The sequence below is a fragment of the Elephantulus edwardii genome, unplaced genomic scaffold (genome assembly GCF_000299155.1).
Source record: "Elephantulus edwardii isolate Elephantulus edwardi_28Jun2011 unplaced genomic scaffold, EleEdw1.0 scaffold00131, whole genome shotgun sequence".
In the NCBI taxonomy this organism is placed as follows: domain Eukaryota; kingdom Metazoa; phylum Chordata; class Mammalia; order Macroscelidea; family Macroscelididae; genus Elephantulus; species Elephantulus edwardii.
The window spans coordinates 7,895,660-7,916,794 of record NW_006399881.1 but is presented as its reverse complement, the minus strand read 5'-3'; the positions used below and the strand labels follow the sequence as shown (position 1 = coordinate 7,916,794).

The 21,135-nt window shown below is 40.3% G+C and overlaps 1 pseudogene; it reads left to right on the top strand.

The window, feature by feature from the left end:
- The first annotated feature begins 3,580 nt into the window (after positions 1 to 3,580).
- LOC102873011 lies at positions 3,581 to 4,729 on the top strand (annotated as a pseudogene).
- The last annotated feature ends 16,406 nt before the right edge of the window (positions 4,730 to 21,135 follow it).

The window sequence follows — 21,135 nt, the reverse complement described above, 5'->3', positions numbered from 1 at the left end:
GAGGAAGTTCCCCTCTATTCCTATTTTGTTGAGTCTTTTAATCAGGAAAATGTGTTGAATTTTGTCAAAGGCCTTTTCTGCATCAATTGATAGGATCATGTGGTTCTTGTTCTTTCCTTTATTAATGTGATGAATTACACTGGGAATTTTTTAAATGTTGATCCATCCTTGCATACTTGTTAAGAATTAAAAAAAATAAATAAAAAAAAGAATTTCACTTGGTCAGGGAGCTCTAGTGGCCTAGTGGCAAGAAGCTGCACCACAATCCCAGAGGACACGGTTCAAATCCACCAGATGTACTGCTGGAGAAGGAGGGGCATTCTCCTTCTATACCAATCAGATCTGATTTGATGGTACAGACAAAAATAATAATTTTTTTAAAAAAAGAATTCCACTTGATCATTAAAGAATTATTTTTTATATATTGTTGGATTCTTTTGGCATGGATTTTATTGAAGATGTTTACATCTATATCCATGAGAGATATTGCCCTATAGTTTTCTATTTTGGTGGTGTCTTTACCTGTCTTTGATACCAAGGATATGTTTGCTTCATAGAATGAATCTGGGAGAATTCCATCTTTTTCTATGTTCTGAAATACTTTATGTAGAATTAGTGAGAATTATTCTCTGAATGTTTGATAAAATTCACTAGTCAAACCATCTGGTCCAGGGCATTTTCTGTTGTTGTTGTAAGTTGTTTTATTACCTGTTTAATTTCTTCTTTTAAATGGGTCTATTCAGGTGTTTTACTTTGGTCTCTGTTATTTTGAGTAGGTTATGAGTTTGTATTTCCTTTAGCTTTTCATATTTGTTTGAGTATAGTTTTTCCACAATATTTTCCTGTTAACTTTTTTATTTTAGTTTGTTCTGTTGTGACATAGCCCCTTTCACCTGTTATTTGGATTATTTGTCTCTTTTCTTTCTTTTACTTTGTTAGTTATGCTAATGGTTTGTGCATTTTATTGACCTTTTTGAAGAACCAACTCCTGGTTTTGTTAATTGCTTCAATTGGTTATCTGGCTTCTATTTAATTTATTTCTGCCCTAATTTTTATAATGTCATTTCTTTTAGAGGTTTATATGTTTTCTTGCTGTTATTTTTCAATTTGCTGGAGATAATGGATTAGAGACTCAGTTATAATTTTTTGCTTCCCTTTGGATGTTATTGCTATAAATTGACTTCTAATTACTGCTTTGGCTATTTTCCAGAGGGTTTGGTAAGTTGTGTTTTCATTGTCATTTGTTTCAAGAAATTATTTTATTTCATTTTTTATTTCTTCTAATACCCACTCTTGTTCAAGCAAGGTATTGTTCAGCTTCCAAAATGGTTTTTTCCTCCTTTACCCTCTTGTTATTAATTTCTGATTTTGTAGCATTGCCATCTAAGAAGATGGTTTGTATTACTTCTATGTTTTTTAAATTTATTGATGCCTGCTTTGTGACCTAAAATGTTCTAGAGAATGTTCCATGCATTTTTGAGAAGGTATACTGTGCTTTTGAGGGATAGATACATTAGTGTCTATATACCTATGAAATCTAGTTGATTTATTGTGTGGTTTAATTCTTTAGTATCTTTGTTGAGTTTTTTTCTGGTGGCTCTATCTTTTCTTGAAAGTGGTGTATTGACATCTCCTGCTACTATTGTGGTGTTGCCTACTTCTTTTTTCAGTTTTGTTAACATTTGCTTTGTATATTTGGCAGAGATAACTCGTGGTTGCTACGATGCTTAACACTGTGACACTGACGTGTCAAATACAATAATGGTTACCATGGTAGACAGTGTTTGATGGAGCTCCGAGATTGAAACAGGCTTGGAAGCAGGAGTGGCATCCACTTCTGAAATAGCTTGCCTCCAGAAAATCTATGAACTTGGAGAAATGATGAAAGTTATACAAGTGTTCAGGTCTTTCATTCATAGGGTCACTATGCGTTGTCTATGACTTGAAGGCACTTAACACAACAACATCATTTGGTGCACAGATATTTAGTATGGTTATGTATTCTTAATCTTTTGACCCTTTAAACATTATATAGTGATCTTCCTTGTCATTTATGATAGTTTTTCTCCTGAAATATCTTTTATTAGAGATTCATATTGCTATTCCTGCTTTTTATCTGGTTGACATTTGCTTGGTATATTTTTTTCCACCCTTTTGTTTTTAGTTTTTCTTTATCCTCTCATATACAGCATATTGATGAGTTTTGTTTTTTGTTTCCAATCTGCTATCTTTTTCTCTTCACTGGTACATTTAAACCATTCACATTCAGTATAATTATTGAGAAGCAAGTTTTTATTGCTATAATTTTGTTTAGTTCTTTTTGGTATTGTTGCTGTTTACTTTGATCCATCCAGCTTTGTGGCATCTCTGTAAAAAGAACTTCCTTCATTATTTTCTGAAATGATGGTCTTGTTTTTACAGACTCCCATATGCTCTGCTTTACTGAGAATATCCTGATTTCTCCTTCATATTTGATGGATAGTTTTACTGGGTACATTATTCACGGTTGACAATTATATTCTCTGAGTATTTGGTATATGTCATTCCACTGTCTTCTTGCTCACATTCCACTGTCATTTTGCTCACATAGTTTCTGCTGAGAAATAGGCATTTAATCATATTTACTCAGAATTCTCTCCTTATCTTTAATTCTGGCAAATTTGACTATGATTTGCCTTGGTGTTTTTCTTTTGGGATCTATTTTATATGGTGTTCTCTCAGCTTCTTGATTATATATTCTCTCATTCTTCATTGTGCCTGGAAAGTTTTCTTCTAGTAATTATTCCACAACTATCTTGTTGCCTTTATGTTGTTCTTCCTGTTCTAGAATTCCAATTATGTGCATGTTATCCCACTTGATGGTGTCCCACATTATTCTTAGACTTTTTTTCTTTTTTCTTCCTTTTTGATTCTGCTTTTTGTTCTAGCAGATACTGCTGAGAAGTCTATCTTCTATCGCTGGTTCTGTGTTTCATCTCTTCAACTACTCATATGTCGTCCTTCCATTGTTTCTCATATTCTGAATTGTAGTTTCTTGTTTTTCAAGAGCTTTTAATGCCTTTTTTGTTTTATCTGCATTGTCTTCTATTGGGTTACTGGAATTTTTTTTAAAGTTCCTCTTTGCTTTTGCTTGCAGAGCCCTGTAATTCTTCAAGTTTTACTTTCACCCATTGAAAATATTCAGTCATTGTTCTTTTGGATTCTGTGTCAGAAAGTTCAATCAAACATTCTGGTTTCAGGAAATCCACTGATTCTGTGTTATGCTCACTTTTTTTAAGTGATACCTTCTTTTGGTTTTGTGTAAAGTGTGAGGTAGTTGTCTTTTTCCATGTCATTGCTGTGGTAGAGTTTTTCCTGCCTGAGGTCTTAGCAGGCCTTTGGTCTGATAACTTTGACTTAGGAGTTCACTGCTCCAGAGGAGGGAATGGCAGCTTGTTCTGCCTGAATTTCTCACTGATCTTGCTTCAGTTGGGGAGAGATACAGCCTGTGATTTAGCAGCCTTCTCGGCCAAGCAGCTGTTCCAGGTAGGCGGGGTCAAAAGGATACAGTTCAGATACTTTCTCTGGGAGGGGAAAGTAAATGGCTAGAGGACACGCCTGCGCCAACTGCCTGTGTTTTCGGAGACGGCCGGCCCCCTCGCAGGCCATGGAGGAAGGGGGTGCAATGGGGCGCCGCCGGTCCTTTCCAGGGGCACCACGGCGGCACTGGTGGCGGCAGCAGCAGCAGCGGAGGCGGCGGAGTTGGTGGCCTGGCCATGGCTGCAAGGGCGCGGGGCGCGCTGCCATGGACCTGGCCTGGCTGCAGGAGAACCTGTTTTCAGGGCAGTCAAAGATCTACACCTACATGAGCCCCAACAAATGTTCTGGAGTTCAGACCCCACTTCAGGAAGAGAACTCAGTTGCACATCACGAAGTCAAATGCCAGGGGAAGCCATTAACCAGAATCTTCCGGAAACGAGAAGAGAAGAGAAATGCTGGGAATGCCGTCCAGAGCCCCGCGAAGGCCGAGGGACAGATCCGAGATGCCAGGAGAGGCCCCCTGACCCCTTTTCCAAACCAAAAATCCGAAGCAGCAGAACCTCCAAAACCCCCAGACTCCTTCAGTGATGCTGCCAATGCAGCTGCCACCAAGCCCACCCGGAAGAAGCCCGTCAAGGGCAAGCCGACCCCACGGAAAAAAGCTCAAGGGAAAATGCGACAGAATCGCAAACTCACTGACTTCTACCCGGTCCGAAGGAGCTCCAGGAAGAGCAAAGCTGAGCTACAGTCTGAAGAGCGGAAAAGAATCGATGAGCTGATCGAAAGCGGGAAGGAGGAAGGAATGAAGATCGACCTCATCGATGGCAAAGGCCGGGGCGTGATTGCCACGAAGCAGTTCTCACGGGGAGAGTTCATGGTGGAGTACCACGGGGACCTCATAGAGAGCGCTGAAGCCAGGAAGCGGGAGGAGCTGTACGCACAAGACCCCTCCACGGGCTGCTACATGTACTACTTCCAGTATCTGAACAAAACCTACTGCGTGGACGCCACACGGGAGACGAACCGCCTGGGGAGGCTCATGAACCACAGCAAGTGTGGGAACTGCCAGACCAAACTGCACGACATCGACGGCGTGCCTCACCTCATCGTCATTGCTTCTCGCGACATCGCGGCTGGGGAGGAGCTGCTGTACGACTATGGGGACCGGAGCAAGGCCTCCATCGAGGCCTACCCCTGGCTGAAGCATTAGCCCTGCCGCCCCCTCACCGGACAGAGTGCCCTCAAAGGGAATCTAGTTTTCTTTTTTTTTTTTCTTTCCGTTTTTCTTTTTCTCCTTTCTGTTTTTACAACACTTAAAAATCTTAGTGGATGACTTGAGATGTTTTTTAAAAGAAAAAAAAAAGTATATTAAGATGCCTTTTCACTGTAGTATTTAAATATACTGTTACCGGTTTCCAAGATGGGCTTGAACAGATGGCCTTATATTACCAAAACTTTTATATCCGACTTGTTTTTGTACCTTTTTTGCATACAAGCCAAACATTTGTGCTTCCTGCGCCCACGGGGTCTGAGAACCTGACGCAGGTTTTACAAGGAGAGAGGCATGCACGGATGAGGGAGTCAGGCGGTTCTCCTGCCTCTGACCGAAGAGCCAGGACTTTCTTCCTCTGCATCCGCTCCCCGACGTCCAAGGACAGGTGTAGACACAGGAAGACGCTGCCACTCCCCCACCCCCCATGACAGCCCAACCGGGATGTCGCCAAGCTCTTGTTTCCCCAGCGCCTGTCTGCAGACACACGTTGAAGTGTATGAATATTTTTTAAAAGAGGTCTCGCAGTAAGCTAGTCTTCTCCTCTGCTTTCGTGAAAGCTTACTGACCCCGCGGCCCACGGAGCCGGACCGGCAGGGACTCTTCTTCCAAAGGCTGCCGCTTTCTTGGCACCTTGAAGCATCAGGGCAGGTAAGCAGACCCAACGTGGGCACGGGTTGGGGGGCAGGTTTCTGGGAACTGGGTTAACTCTTTATAGAAATGTGAACACTGAATTTTATTTTAAAAAGAAAAAAATTTAAAAAGATAAAAAGTGGAAAAAACCACAGAAAACAATTTAAATGTACATAGGTCTTGAAATGAGTGGAAGTTGAAATGTTTTGCCATTTTCTCTTTTTTTCTTCCTTTTTTGGTTTATGGATTTGCTTTGTTTGGGCAGGGGAGATAGTATGAGATGGTACTCTGTTCTAATCAAATTCTTAAGTTTAGTAGTGGGACCAGAAATTACTTACCCAATAATCTCCCTTCACTTTCCCCCTCCCCAACCCCAGCCACACTCCCCCGACCTGATCCAGCCTGGGGTGACGCCCCAGGTCTGCTACCTAGGCTTTTCTGTGGGTCAGGGGCTTCCTAAGAAGAAGCAGCCAGGAGCTGACCTGTTAGCCTACAAACCTGGAGATGGGGCCCTCCCGCCACCACCACCAGCCTAAGAGGCCTGGCCACAGGTGTGCGGGGTACCAGGCAGTGCCCCCGGCCCACGTGAGGGCCTCAGGCTGTCACAACAGGAGCATCAAAGGGCCTCCTCTTCCCTCCCCTAACTCGTTCTCTCACTGAGTTGACCTTCAGTCCAGCGGCCCTGGTGTTCCCCCACCAGCTCTGGTCCCAGGTAAATGTGAACAGAGACCGGTATGCCAGCCTGTCCTCATCCTTGACTCCCCCCCCCCAGGCCTCATGATGGTGCTATCTTAGAAAGTCTTCCCCCCCCAACCCCCACCACCCCTCCCCTGCGGTCAGTGGATCAGGATCCCACAGCAGCAAGGAAACGGGAGATGAGTTGTCTGGGTTATACCTTGTTTGTGGTTTAGCTTTGTATTTAAAGGAAAAGAAATAAACCTGAAAATTATTTGTCACCCTAAAAGAAACAAAAAATTAAAATATTTATTGTCAGGCAGGAAAAAAAAAAAAGTAAATGGCTTCACCTGTGATATTGGTGCTCCTGGCACAGGACAGCAGCATGACACCAGGGTGGTCTTCAGGTGCTGGGGCAGTAGTCTAGTGCTTCTGGCAGGAGTGAGGTCCAGGCTACACTGGAACTGCAGCGCCTCAACCTGGTTCTCTTGCTAGCTGGGGTATGAGTGTGCCTGGGCTGAGTTACAGCCTTTAGTAGACTCAGGGGAAGCAGTGGCAAGAAAGACCCTCCTGGCTATGCCATGTCACACAGACTTTGGCATCTTGCAGTGGAGTGACAATAAAGGTCTGATCCCAAGGATCTTCCTCTCTTTTGCCACCTTTCCTACCATGATACAGTTTTCCAAGCAGTAACTTTGCCCAGCATGATATATTTTTCCAAGTTCTAACCCCTTTATGATGACATGTCCAAAGTATGGGAGATGAGACTTCACTCTGGGGAGCACCCTGCTGCACTGCCTGCAAAGCAGATTTGTTTGTTTTTAAGACAGTCCATAGGATAGTCACTATTCTCCAACACTGCAATTTAAAGGCATCAGTTGTTTAGTCTATCTTATTGTCCAATTTCAGAGTGATAGGAAGCAATTTAAAATACCATGTCTTGGATCAAATGCACCTTAGACTTTAAATTGCCATCATTGCCCTTTAGAACTTTGTAGAGTTTTGTTTGTTTTTTTTTAATATTCATTCCTCGTTGCACAAAATCTTCCCTCTCCCTCCCTTCCCCTTCCCTCATTCCTCTTTGCAATGAATCTTCCTCTGGATCATTGTCATACATATAATGCCTAATCATACATTCCTTTTGAAGAGGTTCTTGACAATACATTTCCTCAATGCAACACATCTTTTGATTCCTCAACTTCTACTATAATAGATACTGATTTTGGGTCCCAGTAAAATGAAATCCTTAACAACTTCAGTCTTTTCTTCATTTAGCATGATATAGTGTGATGGCCCTTGGGGTTGCACCTTACCTTCACTCCACTGCAAGATGCACCAGTTAGAAGGACTGGCTATCTACAAGAGGACTACCTCTTAGAGCACCCCCTTCACATCTCTCCTTTGTCATATTGCATGCCTCCCAATAATTTCTTATAGATGTAAATTTTGAGAGATAAACATTTTGAGATATACTTACGCAAAACTTTTTATTATGTTATCGTATTTGCTCAATTTTACTATCAATTTGCTTTTCCTCTGAAATTTGAGGATGATGCTCCACTATAATTGCACTTTCGATATTGTTATTAGGCTATTTGATCTCCTAATGATTGGCATACTTAGTTTGCCAGTAATTTTTTAAATAAATTTTTTATTATATACTGGTTTATTTACAAAGTTCATATACATTGTTTTTCACACTGGGGTTTTTCCCTTTGCTTTACCCATCCCTCCCTCTACCCATCAAATTGTGTGACCATATGATTAACTACCCCCACCTCTTGCCCATTCTCACTGGTTCCCTGTCCCCCCTTGGATCCTCATACATGTTCTACAATATTACAAATATATGATATTTGACCTTATGGAACTGACTTAGTTCACTTAACATAATACTCTCCAGTCCCTCCCAAGTTAGTGATTTTAAAAATCATTGCTCCTGCATGCTGCATAGTATTCCATTATGTGAATGAACCATAATTTCTCAACCCATTCCATTGTGCTTGGGCATTTGGGCTGTTTCCTTGTTCTTGCTATGGTGAATAGTGCTGCTATGAACATTGGTGTACAAGTCTCCATTTGTGCCTCAGTTCTAATTTCCTTGGGGTATATTCTTAGTAGAGGAATAGCTGGGTCATATAAAATTTCTTTTTTCAGCTTTTTGAGAAAATGCCAAACTGCCTTCCAGAGTGGTGGTACCATTTTACAATGCCACCAACAACATCTGAGTTGCTATTCTGCCACATCCTCTCCAACATTTATTACTTACTGCCCTGCTAAACTTTGCTACTGCTACTGGAATGAGATGATATCTTATTGTGGTTTTGATTTGCATCTCTTTTATCAGCATACATGTTTAAAATTTTCTCTTTATCCTATGGTTCTGAAAAAGTATATTAATTAGTCTGGGCATACCCCTTCAATCTGGATATTTATATTCTTTAATTTCTGAGAGATGTTTTTAACGTTATTTCTTTGAGAATTTTCTCCTTTCCATTTCCTTTGTTCTTACTTAAAGGAACACTTTTTAGTTAACTTTTTATTTGAACCTAAAATTTTATCATATTTTCTCTTGTAAAATTTTGTTCAGTTGACTAGATAAATAAGTGAAGAAAATGCTATTAAAATAAATTCCTTTAGCCTTTCTATGAAGATGGTGCCAAAAGCAAAGAAGGAAGCCCCTGCCTCTCCCAAAATTAAAACCAAGCAAAGGTGTTAAAGGCTGAGAAGGTATTCCTGAAGGGCATCCACAGCCCAAGGAAAAAAAAAATAAAATACACAGATCACCCACCTTCTGACGGCCCAAGATGTTGAGACTCCGAAGGCAGCCCAAATACTCCCCAGAAGAGTGCCCCAAGGAGAAACAAGCTTGACCACTATGCTATCAAGTTTCTCCTGATCACTGTCAGCCAAGAAGATAGAAGATAACAACGCACTTGTGTTCATTTTGGATGCCAAGGCCAACAAGCAAAATCAAACAAGCTTTAAAGAAGCTCTGGGACACTAATGTGGCCAAGGCCGTCACCTTGATTAAGCCTGATGGAGAGAAGGCGGCCTATGTTCGACTTGCTCCTGACTAGGACTATGATATTGCCAACAAAGTTGTGATCATCTAAACTGAGGCCAGCTGGGTAATTCTAAATAGAACTTTTTCTCGTTTAAAAAAATTCATTTTAAATAGCTATTTTAAATGTGTGTAAATCATAGAAAATAGGAATGCAAAAACAGTATGACCACCAACTTTAATAAGGACATCACTAGTGAATTTGAGGTCTCCATGTGATTTTTCCATATTAAATTGCCTTCATTCCTACTTTAGAGGTAACCATTGTGTTTACAAGGCACTTTTCTCAATGAGAAAGATGAACATTCTCCTCACATGCAATTTATTGCCCCTGAAAACCCACTGGAGGATCAGCTAGAATTGTGTTCCGAGTCTAAGGCAATGAGTTTGAGGTTTTTTTCCTTGCAGTTTTAGTACATTGTTCTGTATCTCCACAGTACATATTTGAGTTTGAATAGTTTCCCATTTTATATTAGTAGAAGCATACTGTGTGATTTGAGTCTTGTTTCTCCCCTCACTCCCATTTTATATTGAATGCTGAGACTTATTCCATGCCTCTCCATGAAGCAGCAGTTTGATTTTTTTACTGTGTCTTTTTAGGAACCAGATTTATTTGTGCATTCTTATATTGATAGGTGTTTGAATTGTTTCCAATTATTCACTATTAAAAATGGCACTGCTCTGAATATTCATAAACAGATCTCCTGTTGGTAGCATATATCTGTACCAGAGGAATGTCTATGTGTGTTTCAATGACCAGGCAAACACATTTTACTGTGCGGATCACAACCTTGAGGAGAATGGGAATCCCAGAACACTTGATTGTTCTTACGTAGAACCTATACTTGGACCAGGAAGCAGTCCTCAGAACAGAGCAAGAAAACACTGCATGGTTCAAGATCAGGAAAGGAGTGTGTCAGAAATGCATCCTTGCCTTCATAATTTTTCAGTCTATATTCAGAACAGTTCATTCAGGAAGCTGAGTTTTATGATGAGGAATGTGGCATCAGGATTGGAGGAAGACTCCTCAAACACCTACATTATGCAGATGACATAACCTTGCTTGCTGAAACTGAGGAGGACCTGAAGCACTTGCTGCAGAAGGTGTCAAGGGCTGTAGTCCAATATGGATTGAATCTCAACATCAAGAAGACAAAGATTCTCACCACTGGGCCAACTGGAAGCACCATGATAAATGGAGAAGGGATTGAGGTGGTTAAAAATTACAGCTTTCATAGCCCCACAATCAACACTCTTAACACCAGCATTCAGGAAATCAAAAGACAGATAGCACTTGGAAAATCTGCTCTCAGGGACCTCTCCAGAATACTGAGAAGCAACATTTTCAGTCTAGACATTAAGGTGCACCTGATCCAGGACATGGTCTTTGCAGTTACATGTTATGCATCTGAGAACTGGACAATGACCAATGATAACAGAAGAAGAATTGATACCTTTGAGTTATGATACTGTAGGAGAGTCTTTAACATGCCATGGACCACCAAAAAAAAAAAAAGTAGGTCTGGCCTGGTAAGGGTAAAACCAAGTTTCTCCTTGGAGGCAAGGATTGTGAAGCTCTATCTTTGGGCACATGGCCAGGAGGGACTGGTCTTTGGAGAAGGACATCATGCTTGGAAGGGGGGAAAGACAGTGCAGGAGAGGAAGACTCCAGATGAGATCGATTGACACAGTAACTGGGGCAATGGGAGTAGGTGTGTTGGAGTGAGGGAGACAGGCTCAGGATAGGGCTAGGTTCACAGCTGCTGTACATAGGGTCACTATGAATTGCAGGCAATTGGCAGCACGTAACAACATACTTCAGTTTTACTTGGTAAAGCCAAATTTTTTTCTCAGTGTTTTTGGCAATGTACACTTTCACTGCCAGTATACATTATTCCAGTTTCATCACATCCTTGTCAACCCTTATTTCACCACCCTTCTAATGATTGTTAATTAGAAGGATGTGAAGTAATACTATATTATAGTTGTAAATGGTATTTTCTTGATTTTTAATAGAATCAAGTGCTCTTTTCATGTTTATTGAAACTTAGCATTCAAGTTGAAATTGTGCCTATATTTTAAATTAGGATTTTTTGTCTTTTGCTTTTTTTGTGTCTAGGAGTTTTTCTATATATTCTGAATACTGATTTTGTTATTGTTGTTGTAGTTCACTTTTAAAATATTTACTCCGTATAGATGGATTTTTTTCCATGTTCTTTAGGATAGAATTGCATTTGAATGTCGTTCTGATCTTTATAAAGAAATTTTTCTCTTTCCTGAAATATTTGACTATCTTCCGTAGTATCTTCTAAAAGTTTGAAATATTGCCTTTTCCATTTAAGTCTTTAATTCATCTAGAATTTTCTTTTTACCTCTACATGGAAAACCATCTGGACCTAGTATTTTCCTTGTGGAAAAACTTAACTGATGATTCCACTCCTTTAGTGATTATAAGACTACTCAAGTTTTCTGTTTTTTTCTTGAAGAAAATTTGGTATGTTATATATTTCCAGATTTTTGTAAATTTCATTCTATTCCTGGACAGTGCAGTAAGGAAAGGAAAAGAAACAAAAAGAATAAATGAAAATGTTATTCTACATAAATGATATTTTACTTTACACAGAAATTTAAAAATCTACAGATAAAGTCTAAGAATTATTAAGATCATTTAACTGCATTATTGTATCAAAAATAAACTTGTAAAAAGAGTTTACATTTATATATAATGATAATGAATAGTTAAAAAAGTTAAAAACTATAATAGTCCATAAAAGAACAAGATACTGGAAGGTAAATATGACAAAAGATATGCCATAGATCGTTAATGAGAAAGTAGAAAATTCTGTATTGGAAATAAGCATGGGAGGTTTATGTAATAGAAAAGAGCTACCATCTTTATAAAGAAATAGATTCAATGTTGTAATGATGTTGATAAATGTTATTGATAGGTGCTATGTAGTGCTGTGAAAGCTTAGCTTTCAGCTAAGATCCATCTAATATCAACTACACTATCCCTAGTACCACGATCCCTTCTAAACCCAGCCTGGACTTCTGGCAGTTCTCTGCTGATGTGCTGTTCCAGTTGTTTTTGGATAATCTTCAGTAGAATCTTGCTTGCATGTGAAATCAATGAGATTGTTCTATAGTTTCTACACTCTGTTGGGTCACTTTTCTTTGGGATGGAAATGAATATCGATCTCTTCCAGTCAGTTGGCCAAGTAGTTCTCCAGATTTCTTGGCACAACTTGGTGAGCATGTCCAGGGCAGCATCTGTTAGCTGAACATGTGCTTAATAGAAATATTTACCTCAAAGTGAAGAGTTGTGTTTCAAAACCACATATATTCAAGACATGGTCCAAGGCCTATCTGATCCTTTCTATTTAAATGAGCCAGCAAGACTTAAGCATTGTTTTTGTTTAGTTCACCTGCTCAGGGGTTACACTTCTAGACGAGTAGGTGAAGTGTAGAGAAATGAAGCATCATTTGCATGATCTGCTTCTGGTGTCTTGCCTTACCATGGCATGCTGTTGCTGCCATCTAGCTTTAACCAGATATGGACCAAAGATAACATACTTTCAGCTTGAAGAAAGTTGATTATAACACAGAGTAGCCGTAAATCTGTAGGAGAAGGTGGGGATCTTATTACCATCAAGTTGATTCTGACTCATACCAATGATCCATCAAGAAAATGAAACTGTAAAGCATAAAGGGAAGAGTGTGCTCATCTTTCTCACTCAGAGCAACTGATGAATTCACACTGCCAGAGACACAGTCTTTTTATTAGCAGCTCAACACTCTGGATGGACCATGCCACTAGAGTTTCAGGAAAAGGTTAAAATAACAACACAAACAAAACATATTCCCTTTTCTTAACTCCTTAAGCCTGATTCTTTGCCATTTTTAAAAACTGTGTAATGTCCTTGCCAAAACCAGGTTACTCTCAAATTTGTTCTCAAACTGGAGAAAAAAGTGAGGCCCATCCAAATTGTTTCTACTCCAGAATCACTCATTCCTCAATCCAAGGCCTTTGTGTGCTTAATTGAAACTACAAAGGTTACCTAAAGTTGTGAGATTCTTTTTGTTCTGTAAAGAGGATTCTGAATCAAGGCCAAGTCTGGGACAAGTGTTAAAATGAGAGATTATCTGCACCAAACAGTCTGTGGCTGAGCCCCGGGCTCTAGCCACTGAGCTGATAGCTGTCCCACCCCGGAGCTCTGGGGAAAGGACTCTGCCACAACTCCCTCCCTGGAGCCCCTCTGGGCTGCCCTCGGGATCCTGGTCACCCCCTAGAAGTTGGTGCTTCTCGTCCCAGCTGGGCTGGGATGAGCTGGGCCAGCTGTGAGGCTCTGGTGCCCTCTCCACTCTGCCCCAATCTCTTCTCATTCCCTGCTCTAAATGGTGCCCTGGGCCCTCTCTCTGGAAGCAGGCTGGTGGGGAGCTCAAGGTGTCCTCAAGGGCTTGTGTCCCAGGGCTCCCCAGGTTTGGCTGCCTTTGGAAACAGCTGTGTTGATCTAAGGTGGGCCTGAGAGCTCAGGGCCACCAGGGTTTGCCCCGTCGGCATACGTCTCACACAGCCTGGGAGCTCCTGACCACTGGGGTGTGCCTCATCTGTGTAAGCTTCATACAGCCTAGGAGCTCAGGGCCACCACTGCATACCCCTCATGCAGCCTGGGAGCTCAGGGTCACTGTGGTTTGTCTGGTCTGCGTACACCTCACACAGCCTGGGAGCTCGGGGCACCGGGGTTTGCTCAGTCTGCTGGGGTTTGCCTGGTGGCGTACACCTCACACAGCTCCAGCCACTCCCAGAAGCCCACATGCCACCTCAAGCAGGAGCTATGTACCCGCTGCCGCGCTTCCTGGACAGCGAGTTAAGACTTGCCTTGTGTCTGGACCTTCCGAGAAGTCCAGAGCGGAGTCCCCTGCGGGGCCTGTGCTAGTCCCCAAGTCAGGCCTCGACCCCCTCCACCAGCTGGTGCACCCCGTAGTCTAGAAACAAGGAGCCCTTTCAACTTATGTTTTGTTCTTTCAATCTCTTTCCTGATTTTAAAAAGAGGCCCCTGGCATGTATTTATTTTCTTTTTTTTTTAATTAAAGCTGAGCAAAACAAACAAAAAAAAAATAAAAATGAGAGATTATGTCCAGATTGCTATATACCCTGAATTCTTAAAGACAACGCCATCTGATAGTAATAGGAATGAGCTACATAGGTAATTTTAAATTTTCTAATTGTTGTATTAAAAAGAGAGGTGGGCCAAAAGTAATATTGGTATCCCAATTTTTTAAAATGATACCTATTGATTTTTCAGAATTTATATAAATATATCTTATAGAAGTAAGATATATTTTACTTACATACCAAAATAGTATCATTTCAACATGTGAGTAACAATAGTCATTATTGAGATATTTTATGTTCTTTATTTTTGAGTGCTCAGATGGTCTAATTCATGTTGATGTTATTGTTGTTGTTAAGTGCTGTCAAGTATGACTCATTGTGACCCTGTGAATAACAGATCTAAACACTGTTCTATCCTGTGCCATCCTCACAATCTCTGACATCTTGCAGCCCATTTTTACAGTCACAGTGTCAATCTGTCCAGTTGAGGATGTTTCTCTCTTTCATTGACCCGTCTTTAAACACAATGTCCCTTTTCAAAGAATAACCTCTCCTAGCACCATGCCCAAAGTATGTGAGATGAAGCCACTTCCTAAACAGCATGCCTCTGGAAACTCTATGTCGATAGTTGTAGAGGAGCTTCAGGCCTTTTGTTCATAGGGTCACTATGAGTCGTGCTTGACTCAAAGGCAGTCAGCAACTACAATAAGCAACATGCCCAGAGTATGTGAGATGAAGCTTGGCCACCCTAGCCTCCAAGAAGCACCCAGACTGCACGTTTTCCAAGACATCTGTTCTTTTGACAGTCCATGGGATATTCAGTGCTCTTCTCCATGCCACAGTTCAAAAACATCAATTTTTCTTCTATCATCCTTATTCATCGTCTAACTCTCTCAGATGAAAGTGATTGAAAAGACCATGACCTGAATCAGTGCATCTTAGTCTTCAAACTGACTTCATTACTCCTCAGTAATTTGGAGAGATAACTGACAGTGGACTTTTCCCATGCCACCCATCTCCTGATCTCCTGACTACTTGTGCTGAGTGTGTTGATTGTGGTTCCAAGTAAGATGAAGTTGTTGACAATCTCAATCTTCTCTCTTTCTGTCAGTATTTTGCTTATCAGTCCAGTGGTGAGTATTGTTGTCTTTTTTATGCTGGGGCCCAATTCATACTGAAGGCTATAGTCTTTGATCTTCTGCTTCAAATCCTCATTTTGAGCAAGTAAGATTGTGCCATCTTCGCAACATGAATCTTCCTCTGATCCTGATACCACAGCTTCCTACAGTACAGCTTTTCAAATGACTTACCCAAAGTACAGATTGAATATACATAAAGAGTACAACCCTGATGTACACCTTTCATGATTTTAAACCATGCAGTGTTGCCTTGCTCTGTTCAGATAACTGCTGCTTATTCTAGGTAGAGGTTTCATATGAGCATAATTAAATGTGAAGATTCCAGTTGTTCTCAATGTTACCCATAGTTTGTTATGATCCATGCAATTAAATGCCTTTGTATAGTCAATAAAACAGGAATGGACTTTTTTCTGATATCCTTTGTTTTCAGCCAGGATCCATGTGACATCAATTGATATGCAATATCCCTGGAGTCATGGCCTCTTCTAAACCCAGCTAGAACTTCTGGAAGTTCTCTGTCAATGTACCATTCTGGCCATTTTTAAAAAAAATTATCTTCAGCAATATTTTTCTTGCATGTTAATGATATCATTCAAAGCTATCACATTCTATTGGATCATCTTTTTGGGAATGGTAACAAATACAGATCTCTTCCAGTTAGTTGGCCAAGCAGCTGTCCTCCAAATTTCCTCATATAGGCTTGGAAACATGTCCAGGGATGCATTTGTTAGTTGAAACATGACCCTTGACATCCCACTCATTCCTGGGGCCTTATTTTTTGCCAATGCCTTCAGTGTAGTTTGACGTTCTTCCTCCAGTCCCTTTGCTTATATGGTATTTCCTAAAATTTTTTTATTATCAGCCAATTCTTTTTGTTTCAGTGGCTCTGTGTATTCCTTCCATCTTCTTTTGATACTTTCTGGATCATTTTTGGCCTCATTTGTGGGAAGCTGCTAACCCAAATGAGGTTCTTGTAGTTAAAATACACCTGTAGCTCTGGGGCTGAAAGATGGGCAGTTTCTTCCCATGCAATTTACAGCCTCAGAAACCCAGTGAAGTGTTAGATAAGAGAAGACTCAAACTCGATGGAAATAAGTTGTTATTTTTCATACTTAATCTTGAAGCTATAGTTGTATTTCTGTTATAGTATTTTTGCAGTCACTGTGTGTGTGTTTCTGTGTATTTTTACTCTTAATGGTTCACCTCAAGTTGAACTAGCCACATTCTAAGTCCTCAGTAGACCCATGTGGCAAGTGGCTACCATTTTGGACATCACAGGTCAAGGAGAAAGCCTTAGAAATCTGTATTGTTGAAGGCATCCCAGAAGATTCTTATCAACAAAGTTTGGCAATGGTGACTTTAAGACATGGTAGATGCTAAAAGCAAATTACCTAAAAAAAGACTTAATAAATACTTAAAAAAGACTTCATAAATACTTATGTTCTCTCCAAGTGGAAGGCTTCTGCATTTAACAGATGAGAAAATCCAACTAAGTGATATACCAAAGTCACATGGTCTACTGGAGTCAGAGCTCAAATTAGAACTCAGGTCTCCAGATTTAGGAATTTATTCCCCCCCCCCACTGTGTGTTCTTCAGAGACAAAAAGGCTACCTGCATTGTGAGGAGAAAACCCTCAAAATGATGTTTTAACAATCGGGCACACCCCCATCCCAATCAACACCTGATTTTAAAGGTTTTTTTGTTTTTTTTTTTATTTTAAAGTTTTAAAATACTGTTCTTTATTGAATGTTTACTATGTGACAGACAGAATGTATAGTGCTTATACATTATGTTTCATTATCACAATGAATACTGTGCCCATTTTGAGGAGGAGAGAAGGGAGAATATATCTGAGTTTGAAAATGGTTGAGTAGTAAGACTGAGGTTTGAACTCAGGTCTGGCTCCTAGGTGGCCATCTTGTTGTCAAATTTAGATATGCAGACAAAACATTCTGCTTAGATGTACTCCTGAGGCAAGGGCTGCAGAGTTGCATATTGTGTCAAATGTGGAGAAGGGTTGTCAATACCACCCCACTCTACCATCTGCTGTAGGTATAGTCTTCTGGGTAATTTCTCTTATTCTTCACCGCATCTCCATTATCTACTCCCGTGGCTGAAGCTCTGGCTTCTGAGTACAAAGTGTAGCTGGAAAAGGTTCCACACACACATCTGCCATTTATTGGACTTGGAAAGTGCAGCAGCTGGAGAAACATGGTGAGGCTACGGTGCCTTTGTATTTGGTTTGGCAAACATCAAGGAGAACTTCCAAGTGTTTTGGGGGAGTTGTTGTAATCTAGAACCTAGTCATTGGTTTGGAATCAAGTCAGTATTTTCAGGAAAATAATATCATGTTCTGATTCATCTGTGTGGAACTCAGGAAAATATAGAGATTTTTGATGAAAGTCTTAAAAAATGACATACTGTGTTCAAAGTAAGCAAAAGTAGTCTCTTTATACTATAAAGAAAGCAGCAGGTAGGAGTGGGGGGATAAAGGAACTGGGAGAGGTTTTATTCCCCCTCTTCCCTCAGACCCTAATGTTTTGGTTTTAATTCATAGATGCAGGGTAAAATTTCCAACATGTGAGAATTGAAGTCAGTCTTACAAGAGAAAGGTAGTTAAGGAGCACATGGGAAGTTAGGAAGAGAACGCAACTATAACCGTGCACCTTTTGGTCTGGGAATGTGGGCTGAGCAGAGGGGTAGCATTGAGGACAGACCAACCACAGCAGCAACAGTGTCCAGGAACTTGATAAAATGCAAATTCTTGAACCCTAGCCCAGACCAACTGAAATCAGACACTTTGGGGTGAAGGCCCATACATCTGTTCAAAGCAGCACTGCAGGTGACTCAGATGTACATCAAATGGGAGAACCTCAGCTCTGGGGCTTACACCTTGAAAGCCTTTTTGGAAAAATTTTTAAAAAATATTGTAATGCCAGGGTCTGACCTCTGAGCCGTTCTGATTTCACTGGTCTGGAGTGGGGCCTGGACATGTGTACTTCTGTAAAGATCCCCAGGTTATTATAATGTGCAGCTAAGGCTGAGAAACACTGCTTTCAGAAACGAGTTCTGGATCCAGGGACCAACTCTTGCCCTCATTCAGGTATGGGGCTCTGATACTTAACTGTACCTTGACCTTTTTCTCTGAAAAAGTGCTGGGAAGCCAATTCTTATCATTGATCACTGGAGCATCTTCCATTTCTGATAGGTTTGAGAACATCAGCTGATTGTGACCCCAAGTGCAAGTAACTGTAGAGTAGCACCCCTAAAGGGTGGGGTACTAGGCAAGCCCTGATCCAGTATCAAGGAATGAAAGAGCTGCTGAAAACTGACTACTCCGAGGACTGATGTGACCTCTTAGGCTTGTAGAGATGGCCATCTGGAAAATTCTCAGTCTGTTACCTGCAATCAGTGGGAGGAAATTAAAAGAGTCTTACTATTGGAAGGTTTTTGTCTTGATAAAATATGGGCCATGTTATCATTATCAGGAAATTGCTAAAAAATGCACTATATCAGAGTCCTCCCCTAGACCTACTAAGTTAATCTGCCTTTTAACAAGGTCTTTTGTTGATTTGTATGAACCCTGAAGTTTGAGAAGACCTACTTAAAGCCTAACAGAGACTTTTTAGATTGAGGTCTTCATGATAATCTAAACTCCATGAAATTGTGGTCACTTTTATGTCCCCAATGTTTAGGACATATTTGTCATTTGGTGTCATGGAGTCCACTATCACTCATAGTGACCCCTGCATCATCCTCATGATTCCCGACATGCTCAAACATTTTGTTGCGACTACTACCTCATTTCATCTCCTTGAAGGTCTTCCTCTCTTTTGCTGAACCTCTACTTTTCCAAGCATGATATGTTTTCTCAGGCACTGGCCCCTCCTGACAACATGCCCAAAGTACAATGGATGACATTTTAACATCCTTGACTCTAAGAAACAGCAGTGTTACACTTCCTTTATGACAGATGTGTTTTTGTTTTGGTTTTTCGTATAGTCAGTACTCTTTGCTAGCACCACAGTTCCATGACATTGATTTTTCTTTGGAATTACTTATTTGGATTCCCTTTCAGACTGAAAACTGATATTGTTGCTCTTTAACACTTTGGAGAGGCTCTTGACAGTAGATTTTCCCAATAAAATGCATCTTTCTGCTTCTTGACAGCTGTTTCCATGACATTGATTATGGATCAAAGTAACATGAAATTATTGACAACTTCAGTCTTTTCTCCATCTATCATGATAATGCTTATTGGTTCAGTGATGAGGATTTTTGTTTTCTTGATATTGAGATGTAATCCATATTGAAGGCTGTAGTCTTAAGTGCTTTAAGTCTTCTTCACTTTTGGTAACCAAGGTTGCAAGGTTGTATCATCTACACAATGTAGGCTGTTGATGAGTTTCTCTCCAATCCTGATGCCACATTCTTTTTCATATAATCCAGCTTCTCTAATTATTTGCTCAGCATACAGTCTAAATAGATATAGTTAAAGGTTACAACCTTGCTACATATCTTCCTTCAATTTCAAACAATGAAATGTTCCCCTGTTCTGTTGGGACAACTGCTTTTTGGTTAATACATAGTTTTTACATAAACACAATAAAGTGTTCGGGGATTTTTATTCTTCTCAATATTACCCACAGTTTGTTATGATTCACCCAGTCATATGCCTTTACATAGGCAAAAAAAAAACACACAAGTAAATATCTTTCTGGCATTCTTTGCTTTCAACCAAGATCCATCAGGTATTAACAGTGATAACCCTCATGGCATGGCCTCTTCTGAATCCAGCTTGAAATTCAGGCATTTCTCTCTTAATGTTGTTGATTGCCATCAAGTCAAACGCAACTCATACCGACTCTATGAACAAAAGACCTAATGCCTTTACATAACTATCATTAATTCCAACTTCATAGACTTTCCAGAGGCATGTGGTTTAGGAAGTGAATGCCACTCCTGCCTCCAAATCTGTTTTACAACTGGGAGCTCCATCATACACTATCCACATTGGGAAACCATTCTAGTATTTGATACCCCAATGGTACAAGGTTCAGCATCACAACAACTCAGGTTACTTCATACTGCACATTGACAAAGAGTGATGTACAAAGTGGAAGAGTGTTCCTCCAGATATAACAGCACTAGTTTCACTTGGCAGTAGTTAAGTGTGGTCAGATTGAATAAGACTGAGAGTAAGTTTTGCACAAAAGACCTGAATTCTGTTCTACTACTAAAATCATTTCTGTACAGAACTCTGCTCTATAACTACCATAATTTCTGTATATTTATAGAGTTTGGAGAGTTTCCAGTGGCATCTAGTTTAGGAAGTGGATGCCACTCCTAACTTCCCAGCATAAATAATTCTGGAAGTTCATCCAAACAATGTACATAATGGGTAACCATTATGGTATTTGACAAGACTATGGAACAGTGTGCAGCATCACAGCAAAACCAGGTTTTATTTTTTAATAATTCTCAAAATTCTGCTTGAATGTGATATTAATGACATCTTGGACTCTGGAAGTCTGAAAAAACCTTCCATTTCTTCCTCTTTGATTTTATTTATTGTACATATTTTAATAGTAGTTTTATTAAAAGATGTCTCAGAGCAAAGAGTAATGGAAGTTAAAGACAAAAGGAAATAATTTGTCCAAAGGACTTCAGTCTCCATGACTCTGAGACCAGAAGAATTAGATGGTGCCCGGCTACTCT